Raw genomic sequence first — 19,828 nt, 5'->3', positions numbered from 1 at the left:
ATTCTGTCAGCATGTAAAGCTTATATGAATGGTGCTGAAGTTGGGTCTATGGTCAAAGGAGTCGTCGAAGATACTAATAATAAGGTAGAAAGAAACCAACCTGGTGAATTCAAGGAAGCAATAGCTAGAATGATGAATAGTCTAGTTACAAACTTTAACAAAAATGGGTCAAAGGACTGTGAGCAGTTCCGTTGTCTCCCTCAGTAAGTTAGAGAAATTCTTTGTAATAGAAAAATTTGTGAAGTCAGAGAAATTTCCTAGATCAATATACAATCACCAAGTTCTGTTCATAAAAATACAACTTTACTGTAAATAGAGAGAATTTCTCTAGTTTCAATCTAGAGAATTTCTTTGGTTTGTCTGGTTTTGGAGAGAATTGCTCTGGTTTTGGACCGGAGAAATTTTTGAGTTGTGAATTTCTCTGGGTTGAGTGATTTGGAGATGGGAAATTTCTCTGATTTGAGTAAATTTCTCTGAGCTGGTGAGGAAAATTTCTCTGGCTTTCAAAAAAAATTTCTGAGTTAAAGTGAGTCTAGAGAAATTCTTCCTTGGTCCAGAGAAATTCTCAACTCAGAGAAATTTCAAAAGAGCTGAATTTTGTTTCTTGATTTTACTCAATGCAATAATTTTGTGTATGCTGAGTTTTCAAATACCCTTACATTGGATGTGAGTTTACTGTTATGATCGTTTATTTTCCCTTCCTTCCTCAAATCAAAGAAATTCTGAGAATAATTGGACCAGAGAAGTTCTGAGAAATTTAGAATTTCTCTAGACTTTCTAGAGAAATTTGGCCTAAAATTTCTCTAGGCCAAATTTCTCTGGGCCAAAATTTTTCTAGACCAATTTTCTCTGGACTGAAATTTCTCTAGATCAAAGTTGAGGGATCTTAAACATTATGAAAATATTGTTGAAGGACCTTAGACATTATGAGAATATTTGATATCCTTTATACTGTAAAATCTTAATATCAGGGACCTGAAAAAAAATACCCCATTAATAAAATACAAAAAATAAAATATCATTTTGAATTATCCATCTCTAATTTGCTTGGTTGTGTTTTTTCAAAAACACTTTTCAGAAAATTTTACTTTTTTATTTTTCGTATTTTTTTTATTTTTATTGAATTTTTTTAATAGTTTAAGTAATTTTTTTTACTTTTTAAACATACCTAACATAAATATACCTAAAAAGTAAAAAAATTGTGAAAAAATCTTTTAAAAATTTACTAAATATCAAAAATACAAAAAAAAAAAAAAACCGAAAATTCAGTACATTTTTTGTATTTTTCTATATTTATTAAATTTTTAAAATATTTTTTCACAAATTTTTTACTTTTTAGATACATCTAAGTAAGGTGCATATAAAAAAATATTTTTTTTTTAAATTTTAAAAATATTCACTAAAAACATGAAAACTAAAAACCTAAGTTTTCAAAAAACTTAATTTAAAAAACTCAAATCAAACATACTGAATACTTATTCCTTGCCTTTTTTGGCGACAATCATTTACCGTCGTAAAAAAATGATTTTGTGATGAGTTTTTTTTATCATCGCAAAATGTTTATTTTTACGACGGTTTTTAAACCGTTACAAAAAAAATTCGTGTTTAAAACCCCTGTAGTGTAGATTGACTCCTTATTTACTGCACAAATAAATCTAACAAAGCATTTTATTTTATTAGGTGTGTTTTGTTGGCATTTTTTTATTTTTATTTCTCATTGCTTGAGAGTCTATAAATTTAAATGGTACGATGGCTTTGTTGTAATGACATGTACTACCCTACCATTCATATTATGTACGTGATAATTATAAATATTTATATTTATTTTAGATTTTTTTTAGTATATAAATTATATTTTTTAAGATTTTTTTATAAAAATAATTTAACAATCTTAGTGTATGGGAGAAGTTGAAAATAGTACTGCAGTAACTATATACGGGTTGTATCTATAATTATTTGTATGAGGAAATTTTAAATACTGATTAAATAATTTTGACCAAATCAATAAATGCAAGCATGTGAAAAGACACGTGGATTGAAAAAATGTAATAAATGTTGATCAGGGGATATATATGTGAATTGTGATTTTTAAATGTTTTTTTTTTAAAATGTCTTCTTTTTTTTTCTTTTTTATATTATATTAAAGTTTAATATTTTGATAATAATCATATGTGTTGGACTTTTCAATGAATTAAATGTCTTGTTTTTTATATTATATTAAAGTTTAATATTTTGATAATAATCATATGTGTTGTACTTTTCAAGAATTTTTTTTTATACTTGTTCTTAATGCATTAAAGTGTTATTATGAAAGATAATAATCATGTGTTTGGACTTTTCAAAGATTTTTTTTTTTATGCTTATTCTTAATGCATTAAAGTGTTATTATAAGGGTAAGACTTTGGGGTTGTGTGAAATTAATAAATGCTAATATATATATATATTTTTAAATCAAGAAATTTAGATTAGGATATTGGAACTCCCAAAAAGTTTGTGGGTTAGAGATAGATATAAATAAATAGATAGATATAGATATAGATATAGATATTTATATTTGTTTTAAATTTTTTTTAGTATACAAATTATTTGTTTTGAAAAAGATACTACAGTAATTATGAGAGAAGTCAAAAAGTCATGTGGGTTGAGAGAAGTTAATAAATGCTGAGGTTAATTTTTTTTTTAAAAAACAAAAAATTAGAAAATTAGAATTGACATATTGGAGCTCCCACAGACTTTGAGAGTTAGAAATTCATTTTTGCTTAATATATAGTATAGATGTATGATATATAATAATTTTGAAATGTCAATAAGTAAATTTTTACCAAATCAAAAACCAAACTAAACTTTGTGTTCAAAATTTATCTAACTCAATAATTTGTCATAATCTTGCCTTCCTTTAGCCAAATTCCTGACCTTGCCACTGATTGACACAATAAATCATGGCAAAAATTTCGTCAAAAAATGGAACAACTAGAATGAAACTAACACCAACTTTAAATCTCATGTTTATAAATTAGATGAGAAATAGGGAGAAAGATAGCTCTCTTATTTTATGGATTTTATTTTTCATAAAAAATAGTGCGATTTATTGAGAAACAGATTGTTCATAATACTACTAAATAGAAAAAGCTACTATGTGCACCTTTTTTGGGTTGCATTATGCATAAAAGCATATTTTTATTACAAAATGTACAACTTTTGAAATAAAACTTTTTTCTTCACAAAAAATAAAACTTTTTTATTTTTCACATACAAAAAGTACAACTTTTATCATAAAAAATGTAGTTTTAATTGTACAAAACTTTTAGGTGTATATCATAACTTTGCCGTTCATAACTTTCATCACAAAAATAATTACTTTCATCACACACAAAAAGATAAAAATTGCAACTTTTATCACAAAAATAGTAATTTTTTGGGTAAATTATAAATACACCCCCTGAGATTTGTTTAAAATAGGAATTGTTCCTATAGTTTGGAAAATTACAAATGTCTTCCTGCTAGATTTTTTATTTAACAGAATTAATTGAAAAAGTGATATTTTTAACTGTTCACCTATACAATAATAAAATTATTTAAATTATTAATTGAAATAAAATTTTAACATTGTTAAAAAATTGTTAATTAACTTGATGATTTATTAATAAAAGAACTTATTTGTTATAAAATTAAAAACCTCAAGGGGCAAAATGTAACTTCTAGAATCACATGGGGTAATTTTTAATTTAAGTAAATCTTAGGGATTGTGTTTGTAATTTACCCTATTTTTTTACAATGCACACATCGTGGTGTTTAGAAAAATTGGTAAAAAACTGTTTTTTTTACTTTTTCGTGTAAAAAAATTGATTTTTTTTTTTATAAAAAAAATTTAAAAACCAAAAAACTCTTTTTAAGCAAGTTCTCAAATTGCCCCATTGTAGCATATCCCTACTAAGATTACCCACAGAAATATAGCATGAGAAAAAAAGTCACCCATATCCCTGTACCACGTACTTTTTTTTTTTTTCTCTATTCATCTAAACATGATAATGACAAGACATGATATTTTTTTCTCCTATTTTCTGGCGACCCAAACAGAGTATAAAATACATAAACAACGAAGGCGAAAAAGAGCAAAAAAGTGTATAAGGTTAACAAACAATTAGAAACCCATTAAAAAATGATTGAGTAATGTAGCTGTGAGATGCACAACCAGACCAACACAGCCTTTAAGTATGAGTGAAGTATTGTTGAAGTCTGATGATCAGATTAAAAAGCAAAAGGATTTGAGAATTGGGAACCCCAATGGTAGAGCACATATGCACAAAAAGTATCAAAGGGTCATTGGTTTTCGAGGAGTGTCAATAGCAGAAAGTGTTGGATAATTTTCATTGTATTTAAATAGATTAAATTTTGTTATGTACTAAATAACAACAAGAATATAAAGAAATAAAAGAAATAAGAGAATTTGTTTGATTACAAAAATCAAACTAGAAATAAATAAAAAAAAAATAGATTTTATTTTGTTACAAAAATAAAATTAAAATTTGATTTAAAACAAATAAAACAGAATAATAAATTAAACAACTTACTTGATTAATTTCTTGTAATAAATATCTGATCAAGTCCAGTGTTTAACACTGTGTCCTTAAGACAGATTCGTCCTCTCCACGGTACTTTCAGAATGTGGACGTCTATCTTCCAGAATGACATGATCAACTACAAACAATAGCAGCACTACAAATTGTTTGCCTAACGAACATACTAAGTGTTTATACTCTTTCTCACAAAAATTATATGCAGCAAATTGAAGAATAAATTTGCAAATGTGAAGTACGAATTTTCTGAATGTGTAAACATCAAATGAGGGCTGTCCTATTTATAGATGTAGTGGTGGCTACAGGTTTTGAATTAAGCAGGTGCAAACCTGTTTGAACAGGTATGAAACCTGTTTCGTTTTGAATTTAAACAGATTTGAATCTGTTGGGTTCAAAAATTTAAACAGATAAAAAACGGGAAGGGCCCTGTTTGGGTGTACAGTAAAACCGGATCAGTTTATTTTCGGAATTAATTTGAATTCTGGATTTTATTTTTTAAAAAATAAAATTCAATTTAAATGTTTTTGACCCAAAAAGAAAGGTATTGGGCCGAACAAGCCCAACCCAACCTCACACCACGCACCCGGGCCCAAGCCCAGCCCGCCCGACCGGACGGCGGCGCGCGCGCATGTGGTGATTTTTGGGTCCAATGGGTCTAGGCCATTTTGCCCATAACCTCCCTCTCTAAAACACTTGGGTACCCCTTAGGGCACACCCCAAGTTTCAATCTCATGCTTTATAAACTCATTCAAAACTTCCTACCAAAACAATGTAGGACAAGCCTTATTCAAACTTTTAAGGATTTTCCACAAAAACTCCATTTCCATGGAGTATACTTTGGCTTCAATTTCCCATTCACTCGGTAATGATTTTGAGCAACCAAATATACCACGTGAATCACAACGCGGCATAGAACGCGTTACCACTTTGACCCGCGAAAATCGACGCACGGGGCCCACCTAAAAAATAGACCAAACTTTAGAAAAAATTATGTTATTAACCCAAAATTTCTAAACCATTTCCAACAGAAAGTTCACCCTTTTTAAGTCAGTCAATCCACTAATGATAAAGCACATAGGCACAGAAAGTATTGAAGGATGATTGACTTTCAAGGAGTGTCAATAGTAGAAAGTTTGCCATTTTTAAGTCAGTCAGCCCACTAATTGTAAAGCACAGAGACACAAAAAGTATTGAAGGATGATTGGCTTTCAAGGAGTGTCAATAGTAGAAAATTCACTCTTTTTAAGTCAAGTTAGCCCACTACCAAGAAAAGAGTCGCTCGTGAGATACCACACTCCCACAATTTTCCCCCCATTTTCTCCATCTTTGTTTGCCTTCTTTAGAAAATGTTTGCGGAGTAATATGAGCGACTCACAATTTGTATTTGTAAATTTATTTGTAAGATGGATAGATTTTACATAATTGATGATATAATAAATTAAAAATTAATATATATCATCTCATGTTATTATAGATTAAATTGTGAAAGATTTTTTTTTGTAGGTGTTAAACATTTTCCATGTTTGAGTCCCTAATAAAGCTCTCTCAATTTGATCCAACAATGATGTGATATGTTAAGTATCTGTAGACACCCCATTTTTGAACGTCCTCAAGACTTGGACGTCACCGTTTGAACACCCGGTGATCATCCATGTTTGTGTTCGTTTGGAGTTCCCGGAGGTCTCGACTACGCGCCTTGCCTCAGGATCTCCGAACTCGACTGTTTAGTGTCTGGTTTTGCACCAAACACTTGTGTTTTGCCTTGAAGGGGCAGAGAATGCCTTGTGAGGCATCCCCACACATCACCAGCCATGGCTTGAGGCCACCGGCTAGTGATTTTGTTCCATCGGCAATATATATTGTCGGTCGGTACTCTTTGTTGCCGGTCGGCCATTCATTTCTCCAAAATGGCAATTTTGAATGGCCGATCACTGTTCATCTACTTTTAGTAGATATTTTGTGCCAGTTGTGATAGCTGGCACCCACTCTGTTCCCCTCCATACACGTGTATGGAGGGATTTCCCTCTAAGCAAGCTTGTTTGGTAAGCTTTGCAAGGGGGACTTCTATAAGAGGAGAGCTCTCCTCCTTCTTCTAGGTTGACAATTTTGAAAGAAAAACCAGAGCTTATACATATACATACACACTCTCTCTCTATATCTCTCTCTCTCTCATCCTTAGGGTGTGTTTGGAAGCCTAAAAGTGCATTTTGACCTTACTTTTGCACTAACACACACACCATAACACCTTGCTCCGAGATTGAGAGGCATTGAGGGTTGTTTGTTGAGGTTTTGGACTGATTTTGATCAGTAGAGAGTGGTTGGATCATCTGTTCTTCAAGGCTTCTTCAAGGGTGAGACACTTGCTTTAGTTTCCCCAATCTTGTACTAGTTTTCTACCTGTCTTGCATGCTGATTTAGGCTTTGTGTTTAACATGAAAAAGTCTTGTATTTTTGTGCTTAACATCTTTCATTAAGGATGTTTTGACATTAGGGGTCGAACTCCTCCCCTTAGGCCTCTTTTGGTCTATTTTGATGCTCTTTTCTTTAAGCTTTGTTTACTTTGTTGTGTTGGTCTTCTCACCACTGAAATCTAGTGGATTTTCAGTGGTGATGGAGTGATTTTAAAGTCTTGTGTAGGGGAGGGACACCCCTCTCCCCTTTGTCCTTATTTTACCCTTGTTTTGGCTTAAAAAGGGAATATGCATGCTTGATCATATTTGGTCCCATTTTAGAAGCTTTTTGGGTGTTTCGGGTCATATTATATCTCTGTCCAATGGTGGTTTGTTGGCCCTTAGCATGCATTTTATACTTGCTTTGTAATTCTCCATCTTGCCTAGAAGTGTGCTATATGTTTAGCCTAGCATATCCTCTTGTTTTGACTTAACTTTGTGAAGTATTTGGCCATGTTTTGTCATGCTTAAAGTCTGTTGGCCACTGATTTTGTCATGTTTGGCATGCTTGATATAGTTGCTTTGCATTTTGGCTTGTAAGCCTTGGTTGTATGGGTCACCAACATGCTTAGCATAAGCTTGTTATCATCATTCGGCATCACTTAATATCATGTTTCAGTCCATATAATGTGATCTTACATTATCATTTGCGTCTCATTCATTGCCTTGAAGTGTTGTAGTTTTGCGCCTTAAAGGTTGGTCATTGTGTATGCTACCATGCTTAAGCATTTAGGCTGCCATATCAGTGGGTTTGAGGGCCCTTTTTGCATGCTAGAACTCTGTTTTGCATTGAAAATTCGTGCCATGATTGCTTGGGATGGGTATTGAGTGATGCTCTCTTTCGGTGGCCTTGAATGCCCTTGTTTTGGACTCATTCCTTGGCATGTTTGTCCATGTTTGCATTATATTTGCATCTCATATGATTAGTACTTTGCAGGTTGCATCACGTTTGGCATGTTTTGCATCTTAGCCTTATGTAGCATAACTTGAATCACAAGTGCATACATGCATTACATTGTTTGGTTTAGGGTGTCAAACCAAACTTGAAGGATGAGGGGTGTTTGTACTCCGAGTGACAAAACACACCTCAACCCTCGGTCACCGAGGCCCTTGACTTTGGCATGATAGGATCTTGGTCCTCATTTGTGTGTTGCATGCATTTCTACATCGAATCGCAACCTTGGCTCCTTAGGCTATCATGCATCAAATGCACGATTGATAGCCCGAGGGTTAAGGGCCATACTCCCTTGAGTCCGTTACATGATTGGGAGAGTAGCCATGCATACACTTGCTTGAAATTCCATTTCATACACTGTCTGTCCTTATTGCTGTCAAAAACCAGATTCTGCAGGAACTTTCTGCCGACCGGCAGTTTTCAGTGCCGACCGGCAATCTTTCTTGGGCCGATAGCTTCATCATAAGCCGATGGATATTTTCAATGGCCGGTAGACATTTCCTTCAGCTGATGGTGTTCTACAGTGTTCAGGGGACCTGTCCCAGAATTTTGGCAATTTTCAGAGAAGCAGGGCAGTGTAAACCGAGGCGGCAGTGGTATGGTACGGACTTTCCGGGCGAGACGGGTTCGAGCATGCATCATTCGTGCATCCTGAAGCGGGGGCTGTGGCCACCTTTCTTTTGCATTCATTCTGTTAATTAATTAGAAATTCTGTAATAATTTATGTGTTTATTATTCGGACTGTAATATTTATTTGGACCCTCCGAGTGAGGGCAATTGTGTAATAAGTGTGCGTGAGTGTGTGTATGTCTTCCAACTCCACGTCTTTCTTCCCTTTTATTTACCCGCTTATGATGGTAGACTAGGGCATATTTAAATTAGCATACCTTATGCTATGCATGCGTGCATCCATACATTTGTCTTGCATGCACCGGGCTCGGCGCATCATTCTAACTGCATTTGTATTTCAATTCCAAATTGAATACGTGTTAGTTGCAGCATTTCACATGCCATGTTTAGGATAGTCGAGCCTGTTTGGATTGCATCTTTGCATGTGTTGCATTAGCCATTTCAAATATGAACTAGGATCATGTATATGATTACTAACTAGTTCCTGTCTTGGCTTGGAGTACTCTGTAAGTTCTTTTGCTTTAGCATCCTTGCATGCGTGTGAGTGTTGCCATAACAGCATGATTACCATGAGGCTAGATGCTTATGTGATATAACTGCTTGAATGCCTGTGGATGGAGGTTGAGTTACCTAAATTGGAAAAAAATGCATTAAAGCTGTGAATTTTAAGCCCACTAGATAGTGGCAAAATCACATTTTCTAAAAGCCCACTTGAGGGTGGCAAAACCTGCATTTTAGCCTGCTTGCGAGTAGCAAACCTTTTTAAAACAAACATGAAATGTTTTGTTCCAATTTAGGCGATTTGGTCTATACTTGTTTGCTGTGCGCACAATATAGTAATTCTAGGCTAATAACTGGAATAAGAACACATAACGTTTTCAAAAGCGGATATCACGGTTAGTAGAGGCCGATCTTTGGATCGGGCGAGAGGGGGTGCTCATAGCTGACCTTCCCCAATCGTACCCAAGTTCCTGAGCCGAGGCAACTTTGGTGATGACGGACACGTGGCCTTTGGCACCGAGTCAGGGTTTTCTAAATTCCCCCATTTTAAAATATTTAGGTGGCGACTCTGTATCTGGCAAAGCAGTCCATGTTTGGCACTTCTTTTCAAAAATCTGTTTCTCAAAACGATTTGCCGGATTTGGACTCTTTGGTTCAGATTAAGAACCGCGACACAAATTGAGTCCGAACTGTAGTGAGGGCCCCCCACGCGGGCGCGTCTACAGTTTCTGGGGACTTAGAGAGCTTGACTCGAACTCGTGATATGCTGTTTTGATTTCATTTATGTGTCTCTTTGCATTGCATGTGCATTGGTGCGCCTAGGACACCGTGTTTGCCATCTGCCATTTCTGAACGGTTTGCCGGAGGCTTATCTTGTCAAGGCATGACCATAAGGTTGACCGGTTATGGGCTCTGACAGTATGGGAACACAAACCCCGGTTTTACCGGGGCACCCTTTTCGACCATTCGACCTAGTGCATATTCGGATCCATAGTGACCATTCCAAGTTAGGACAGGCTGCTTACCCGATTATAGGTTGTTTGAAACTGCTGCGTGCATAGTGGAACCCTAGCTCCTGACAAAATAGGACAGGGAAACCCTACCCCAACATAGGGGTGTTTTGGCTCTCTTTACTTGCTATGTGCTTTTAGAGTGTATCTCTACAGGAACGTACATGACAGTTTGCAAGATTGAGTATTAGACCTGAGGGCATCAGTATCAGTTTATGAAAATCAGTTATCTGCGGGTATCAGGTTCAGTTTTGGGAACAGTGATTCTGGGGAACAGTGATTAGTATCGAGGAACAGTGTGTTCGGCTTACCAACTGTGTATTATGAATACCCAACTGCGCGTTGTATGTGTTTATTTTGCGCCGTTGTGCTGTCCGATTGTTTGTTTATTTACTGCTTTATTTATCTTTTTGCTAGGTAGTTTAGCACCATTGCTTCCAACCCAGTAGATATTCCCCAAGCACTCTGGATTAGAGGTCGTCGGCTCCATCGATCTGAGGATCTAGTAGACGGACAACCAGTGTACCACTCTCTACCCCCGGTTACTAGACGGAGGACAGCTAGGCAGAGGGCATCAGTTCAACAGTCAGTACAGAGGGCTTTATCTACCCCACCTGTGTACAATAGGGATCAAGGTTCTGTTTCACCCACAGAGAGGGAACATATACCGATAATTCAGTCAGAACAAAACAGTATGTCTAGTTTAGAGGAGATGGTGCGCCAACTCCAAGAGAGCATAAAAATGATGCAACAGGAAGCTGTCCGGCAGGCAGAGTTCGCCAAGCAGCAGGCCACGGTTATGAATGAACAAGCAGAGTTAATCGTAAGGTTATAACAACAAAACGGAGCATCTGCTTCGCAACAAGTTCCTCCCCCGCCAGGAATTCCTACCCTCGGGGAGACAGCTAATGTTCAGAATGACACGAACATTCCGATCGGACCACCTCCACCCCCGATCCTACCCCAAATCCAACCCCAATTATCCAAAACACCCACCAACCCACCGGACTCTCCTTTCGAGTTTGAGACAGATCCCACAGCATTAAAGCTGAGCAAGCTCGAAAAGCTGTTCAAAAGATCCCAGGGAGTCAAGACTATCCCTGATATCGAAGATAGGTATACCTACGCAGCCGTGACGTTGCCTGACAGATTCAAGATGCCGCACATTGATCGATTTGATGGGTCTGGAGACCCCAGGGTGCACCTAATATTGTTTTCAGACATCCTAAGGCCAATGGGCCTCACTAGACTGCAGAAGCTGTCTCTATTTGGCCGGACCCTGTCGGGTGTAGCGGCCATATGGTATGCCAAATTGGAGGATGACGTCAAGAGAAGTTGGGATGAGATGGCTGAGGCCTTCATCTTGCAGTACTCATACAATACACAAATCGAGATTACGACCCGGGATCTCGAGACAACGAGGCAAGAACCCAAAGAGAGCTTCTCAGAATTCGTAACCAGATGGCGGGCTAAGGCTTCGATGATGACCTTAAGGCCCACAGACAAAGACCAGATTCGGATGATTGTGCGCAATCTTCAGCCGAAGTTGATGCAAAAGATGATTGTACTCCCCTTCCCTACCTTTTCTGATCTACATGAAATGGGGGTGCAGATTGAGGATGCCTTAAAGCAAGGATTGATTGATAATGACCGGGAGCAACCCCGCAGAACTTTCAATCGTAACACTAATGCAGGCCCGAGTGGCACTACAACTACTAGGACCTCCGAAGTGAGTATGGTCACCACCAACCCTCCCTCAAGAACTATGGCAGCCGCACCATTCTCCGGTGCGTCCGGAAGCAACCCACAAACAATCAAATACCCACCCAAAAACACCAGAACCTTCGCTCCACTTTATATGCCCCTGTCCAAAGCTTTGGGGGTCTTAATCAGAAAGGGGCATCTGAAGCCCCTAGAGCTGCGGCCCTTACCAGAAAGACTCCCCGCTGCCTACAACCCAGCCAAATATTATGCATTTCACCAATAGCACGGTCATGACACCGATCTGTGTTTCCGATTGCGTCATGAGATTCAAGATCTCATCGATAACGGGGTGATTTTGCCTCCCGAGAAACCCAACGTTACTACAAACCCTCTCCCCACACATAACCAAACTCCACCACCCAAAAGAGTCAACTTCATCCAAGCTGGGGTCGTGCCTCACGATTCTAGCATCTATATCACTCCTTCCCACCTGCCTAAGCCGGAAGTGTTCCTTCCCGATTGCACCGATTTGTGCATGATGGACATCTCCATAACCCAACCTAAGCCAACGGTGGTGACTATCGAGAATAGGAGAGAGAAGACTCCAAAGGAGAAGGGGGTTGTTGAGCCAGAGTCAGCAGAATCTGGGAGTGGTGTTGGGAATGCTTATAGTCCGAGTGACTACATTTTGTCAATAGGCCAGGACAGGTCAGATATGGAACTACCAACAGAGGGGGAGCTGTGTGTGATCCAAGGGGACAGTCTGGGACAGGGAACGGATGATGTAACGGCTGTGGAAGAGGACCTTGATAAGCTCCAGTTTTACAGTAACCAAGATCCAGGGGACTTAGCCGTCAACTGGTTCGATTATGAGGAATCAACAGAGGCTACGGGATGGTTGGACGATCAACCAGATGTGGTGGAAGAGTTTCAGCCACAACAAGGCCCGGCAGGGGCAAGAATGTCAGTGACAGCCGGAAGGGTTGGAGAACAGAGTGCATCGCCGGAGAGCGCCGGTGTCAAGAATTTCGCTCAGGATTGGAGCATTTCGAGTACGGGGATTATTGAACAGTCGGCTGCATTGACACAGTCGGGACAGGAAAGATTCGAAGATTCCGAGAGAATCAGGAAGGCAAAAGCCCATGTGGGGACTGAGACTACTATAAACATAGAAATGGAAAATGCCGCAAGCATAAGGATAGAAGGTACTGCGAGTATGAGAACAATCATGCCAGAACCGGACAGGTGCCTGTCAGCAGCAGATGGAATGTGGTGGGAGGATGATGATCTATGTCTTGCCCACACAGACGAAGATTGGGGGAGTAACCAGCCAGATGATACCTGGTATATCGGCGAAGTCGATCACATGACTAGGAGTGGACGGTATTTCAAGCCTCCACACCTAGATCAACCAGAGGCGTCCGGAAAAGATAGGGAGACAGAGAAGCAAAAAGAAAAGCAACTCGAGGATGAAGCCGTATTGAGACAATTGAAAAAGATACAAGCAGACATCTCCATCTGGGGGCTGCTTATGGCTTCTCGAGTACATAGACAGGCTGTCCTTTCAGCCATGGACAAAGCCAAGCTTTCTATAGACACCACGCCCGAACAGCTGGTGGGCCTAGTCTTTTCGGGAGAAGCTACCCCGATGTTGACCTTTTCTGACAAAGAACTACCACCTGAGGGTGCGAACCATAACAAGCCACTCTACATCTCCGTGGAGTGCAGAGATAAATGGATACCCGTGGTGCTTGTCGACACAGGGTCCGCCATCAACGTCTGTCCGGCAAGGACAGCCTACGCGATCGATTTGAAAATCGCGGACTTTGTACCAACGGCCCAGGTGATTCGGGCGTATGATAACACGAGCCGGGAAGTAATGGGAACAGTTAAGATTCAAACAAAGGTTGGGCCGGGACAATATGAGATAGATTTCCATGTCTTGGAGGTTCCTGCAACTTTCAACCTGCTTTTGGGGCGGCCGTGGCTGCATCAGGTAAAGGCGGTCTCCTCCACCCTGTAGACACCCCATTTTTGACTGACCTTAAGACTCAGACGTCACCAATTGAGCGCTTGGTGATGTTGCATATCGCGCTCGTTCAGAAGTCTCAGAGTCGCGGCCATGAGCCCTGCCTCTAGACTTCCGAACCCTCTTCTGTGCCTTGCTTCGGTTTGCGAACCAGACTCGGTTTTCTCTGTTTCTTTTCCTGAGGGGAGGGAGAGGTCCCGTGGACCATTTCTCAATGGCCGTGGGCTACGTTTTATGGTCGTAGGCCATTTGCCCATTTCGGAGCCCGGTTTTCGATTTTTCGGGACTGTTGGCCGTGTGCCTCGGTTCGGGACAGCTTAACCGTCTCCATTTGCTCAGATTTTTGGCGTACATCTTATTTACTCCCTTTCAAGGGACACTGGGGTCTGAGAAACCCACTTCGTGGCCGAATGCCACTTTCGGTGCTTAACAGCCCGTTTTCGGGACCCCGAACTGCGTGTTTTGGCCCCCGAGCATTCGTTTCGCATCGGTTTTCGTTCATTTTTGGCAGGTGCCTCTGTTTCATCACCAGGAAGGTCACTGGAGGGTGGGAGGCCAGCAATTATCTCGGAAACCAGTTATATTCCATTTTCGCCCTCTGACACCCGTTTTTCGCGCTTCCGAGCCAATGTTGAACACCTTGGGGCCACTTTCTTCAACCCCAAACCACATATTTGTGTTGTACACACATGGGAGGACCCTAAAAGTTTATGGCCGGCCAGAAATTCCTTTTGACCCTTTTGAACCCCTCTTAAAAATGGCTTGTTCTCTCTCCTGTTTTAGAGTTTCCAAATTCGAACCACAGGGTTGTGAAGAGGAGACTTGGGAGGCCACCAATATGTGGTGGCCGGCCACTAAAGCAACTTGGCCTTTTTGACCCTTGGCCGGCCGGCTAGGGGAGGTGGCCGGCCGGCCACATGCAAGCCCAAAAACCAGCCGGCCATTTTCCTTGTGCTAGGGACTTTACAGCTGTATAGCTGTTTCCCCCAGAAAATATCTCAATCCGGGGGATATTTTGTGGGGGAAAGCCTTGGTCCTTTTTCCCCCACCCTTTCCTTCCATACTCCCTCTCCTTTTGTCCATATAACCAGCTGCAAGCATTGGTTAAGGGGGTTAGAAAATTTGCTCCTCAAGCTTGGATACAAAACTCCCTCTCCATCTCCCTCATTTCCTTGAAAACCTTCAAGTTCTACACTACCATTTCTTCTACACCACCAAGCTCTACTACCACCACTCCAATCCAGAAGCAAGGGGAGGAATTCCAGCAGCTAAGAGGCAACAAATTTCGTCCAAGAAGCAACAAAAGAATTGGTCTTCAAGGGTGAGTAGCATTTCCCATTTTTTTGGTCCATTTCTTGCACCTTTTGTAAGCCATACATGCTTATTTATTTGAGCTCCGACCAAAACTGAAAAGGTCATTTTTTTGAGCTCATTTTCTTGTTTCATTAAGGGCTCAACCCTGTTTGAGCCCTCCATATTGCACTTGCTTCAATATCCTCCTTGAATGCCGTTTTCTTGCATGCTTTGGCAGCCTATCATGCTTCGGTTTTTGGCCTTTTTACAGGCCTATAAATAGTCTTATTTTGGTCCATTCTACATGTTTTATTAAGGATCCTTGCTTGTTTGATGAATATTTTGCATACTTTGTGTTATAGCCACTTTTGAGCCTCATTTTTGCATTGCATTTCTAGCATGTTTGTATATTGTTTTGAGGTTTTTACAGTTCTGAAAATATGCTTATTTTTGGTTCCTATTCAATGTTGTAGAAGGGAATTTTTCAGTTTGGGCTATGCATATACCACTTGCCTCTTTGGCCACCTTTTGGCCCTTTTTCTTGCATAAAAGCTTAGCCATATCTATGTTTGTTTTTGGGGTTTTTACAGTTCTGGAAAAGTGCTTATTTTTGTCCCCTCTTCAATGTTGTTGAAGGGCCCTAACCCATTTGGAGTTAGCAGCTGTGAGTTGCTTCATAATCTCATGTTTAGGGCCATTTTTGCATGCCATTGTTGCCCTATCTTTTCTTGCTGTTTGGCCATGATTTGAACTGGAAAAATGCGTATTTTGGGGCTTCCTTGCTACTGTCTATTCATTGCATGTCCATATTGTGCATGTTTGGTATAGCTATAGGCCATTTCGGGTGCCAAAATTCGTGTTTCGGGACTATTCCATGCATCGGGTGTGTTTTCGCCTCATTTCGGGGCTGTTTTCCCCCACATTTCAGTGCTTAAACCCCATTAGCATGCTTGCATATCATTTCCATGTCATATTGCATTGCGTATGCCATTGCCTCGGTTTGCGTGCCCGTGTGCACGCATTTCGAGGCACTTCATTCTCATCCATCGGCCTCTTATGTGAGTGTGGCTGAGGCTCTCTCATGTTAGTATAAGTCCATGTTGCATTCTATATATGTCATTGCCTCGGTCTGCGTGCCCGTGTGCACGCATTTCGAGGCACTTCATTCTCATCCATCGGCCTCTTATGTGAGTGTGGCTGAGGCTCTCTCATGTTAGTATAAGTCCATGTTGCATTCTATATGCCATTTCCATGCCATTGCATTGCGTATGCCATTGCCTCGGTTTGCGTACCCATGTGCACGCATTTCGAGGCACTTCATTTTCATCCATCGGCCTCTTATGTGAGTGTGGCTGAGGCTCTCTCATGTTAGTATAAGTCCATGTTGCATTCTATATGCCATTTCCATGCCATTGCATTGCGTATGCCATTGCCTCGGTTTGCGTGCCCGTGTGCACGCATTTCGAGGCACTTCATTTTCATCCATCGGCCTCTTATGTGAGTGTGGCTGAGGCTCTCTCATGTTAGTGTAAGTCCATATCATATTTTCATGTCATTTGCATTGCGTATGTCATTTTCTCGGTTTGCATGCCCGTGTGCACGCATTTCGAGGCATCTCATTTTTACAGCATAGTGCATACTAGGTTGTATCTTAGATCGCATTCTGTCATTTTCTCGATTTGCGTGCCCGTGTGCACGCATTTCGAGGCATCTCATTTTCATAGCATTGTGTATGTTAGGACTGTATCTTAGTTGCATTCATGCATATCATGCATATTGCATCATGTTCGGGATAGGAGTTAGCCCGGGAACGGGAAACGAGGTGCGTTTCGTACTCCGAGTGACGGAATGTGTCTCAATTCCCCAGTCACCGACACTCCGGATTATCCATGATGGAGTTAGGTTTTAGCTGTGTCTTCATGTGCATTCATTCTATATTGAGTTGTGCAATTCAACTCCTCGGCCATCATGCCTCGGTATGCGTGATTGGTGGCACGAGGATCGAGGCATGCATATATTTGTGAAAATACATTGTTATGCCCCTTTCCTGCTCTCTGTTGCAGCAAAATGAAGAATCAGCAACTTTTCGGGACTTGGCACGCGTTTCAAGAATAACTGCTAAACAGAGGCTAATTGGGGCATCCCGGTGGATTTCCGCACAAGACAACCCGAACATTCATCATCCATCAGAAGCAAGGCAGTCCCTGGCTTGCATGCCAGTTTTATTTATTTTCTTAGTTGATTTGTTAATTAATTAGGAATTTGTATATTATTTGGACTGTAATATTTGGACTGTAATATTCTTTTATTCGGAACTGTATTATTTATTCGGACCCTCTGCGCGAGGGCACAACTGTAATAAGTGTGCGTGAGTGTGATGTATGTCTTCCAACCCCACGTCTTTCTTCCATTTTATTTATCTGCTTATGATGGTTAGATTAGGGCATATTTCAATTAGCATACAGTATGACAGCATGTTTGCACCATTCATCTGTATTGCATGCACCGGGCTCGGCGCATCATACTAACTGCATTGTACTTTCAATTCCAAATTGAATACATGATAGTTGTAGCATTTCATATGCCATCTTAGAATAGCCGAGCCTGCTATAGTTGCATTTTGCATGTGTTGCATTAGGCATTTCTATATACTTAGGATCGTGCATGATTTCTAATATAGTTTCTGTTTTGGCTTGGAGTACTCGGTAAGTTTTATGCTTTAGAATCCTTGCATACGTGTGAGTGACTGCCATGAATAGCATGCTTACCATGAGGCTAATTGCTTATGTGATATAACTGCCTAAATGCCTGTGGGTGAAGGTTGGGTTAGTTGGATTGGAATAAATCATCAACTGTTTGTTTTAAGCCCACCAGATAGTGGCAAAACCATCTTTTCTAAGCCCACCTGAGGGTGGCAAAATCTGTATTTTAAGCCTACTTGCGAGTAGCAAACCATCTTTCAAAAACAAACACGAAATGTTTTGCTCCAATTCAATCGACTCAGTCTATACTTGTATGTCGTGCGCATCACATAGTAACCTAGGCTAATAACCGGAATAAGAACACACAATGTTTTCAAAAATAAATATCATGGTTAGTAGAGGCCGATCTTTGATCGGGCGAGCGGGGGTGCTCACGAAGTGACCTTCCCCAATCGTACCCAAGTTCCCGAGCCGAGGCAACTTTGGTGATGACGGACACGTGGCCTTAGGCAACGAGTCAGGGTTTCCTAAATTTCCCAAAATAAAATATTTAGGTGGCGACTCTGTATCTGGCAAAGCAGTCCATGTTTGGCACTTCTTTCAAAATCTGTTTTCTCAAAATGATTTGCCGGATTTGGACTCTTTGATTCAGATTTAGAACCGTGACAATTTGAGAGTCCTGAGCTGTAGTGACCCCAAAATGAACAGAACGGGAGCTCGTTCCTCCCGGGGAGTTCCGGGGACGTCTACAGTTTCTGGCGACTCTGCTGGGGATTTAGAGAACTTGACTCGAACTCATGATATCTGTTTTTGACTACACTTGTGTGTTTCTTTGCATTGCATTTGCATTGGTGCGCCTAGGACACCGTGTTTGCCATCTGCTATTCCTGAACGGTTTGCCGGAGGCTTGTCTTGTCAAGGCATGACCATAAGGCTGACCGGTTGTGGGCTCTGCCAGCATGGGAACACAAACCCCGGTTTTACCGGGGCACCCTCTTTGACCATTCGACCTAGTGCATATTCGGATCCATAGTGACCATTCCAAACTAGGACAGGTTGCTTACCCGTTTATAGGTTGTTTGAAACCGCTGCGTGCGTAATGAAACCCTAGCTCCTGACAAAATAGGACAGGGAAACCCTACCCCAACATAGGGGTGTTTTGGCTCTCACTTATCTGTTATGTGCTTTAGAGTGCGTCTCTACAGGAATGCATGTATCAGTTTACAAGTTTGGGCATCAGGCCTGCAGGCATTACTATCAGTATTTGGGAGTCAGCTTTACCTGTGGGTATCAGACTCAGATTTTGGGGCAGAATTCAGTAGAGAGCACACTCATTCAACTATGCTCGTATCTGTTCAGGTGAAATCAGGCTGAGATGCTGTCTGTTCTCTCTTTTGCTTGGGTAGTCTTGGAACCATAGCTTCAGAAGGCTCTGATATCCCCCGAGGTTCATCGGACTTGTGCTGATAGACTTTGTCAGGTCAGAGATTCAGTTCAAAGGCAATCAGTGTTCCTTCGCCAGAGGCAAGGTAAAGAGGGCTAGTCGGGCACAGATCACCGGTTCAGCAGTTACCAGATCAGTGGCCCTTATCCACCCCACCAATGAACAGTCAGGCTGAGGTCTCAGTTCCTACTGCAGGGATAGATACCAATCAATCAGATGGAACAGCAGAATACATCAGGGATGGAGGCCCTAATGCGCTAGATCCAGGAGAGCATGAGACAGATGCATGATGATGCCGCCCGTCAAGCGGAGTTCTCCAAACAGCAGGCTGCGATCATGGCTTAGCAGGCCGAGCTCATCACCAAGCTGCAACAGCAAAGCGGCGCGTCCGCTTCAGAACAAGTTCCTCCCCCAGCAGGAGCTCCAGCACCTGGGGAGACGCCAAACGTCCAGGAAGGCACGGACATTCCGGTAGGGCCGGCTCCGCCCCCAATTCTACCCCAACTATCCAAAACACCTACCAATCTACCGAG

Source organism: Camellia sinensis, chromosome 5, assembly GCF_055761805.1.
Source record: "Camellia sinensis isolate YWXY chromosome 5, ASM5576180v1, whole genome shotgun sequence".
Classification (NCBI taxonomy): domain Eukaryota; kingdom Viridiplantae; phylum Streptophyta; class Magnoliopsida; order Ericales; family Theaceae; genus Camellia; species Camellia sinensis.
The sequence above is the reverse complement of the archived record's forward strand: the minus strand, read 5'-3'. Positions refer to the sequence as shown.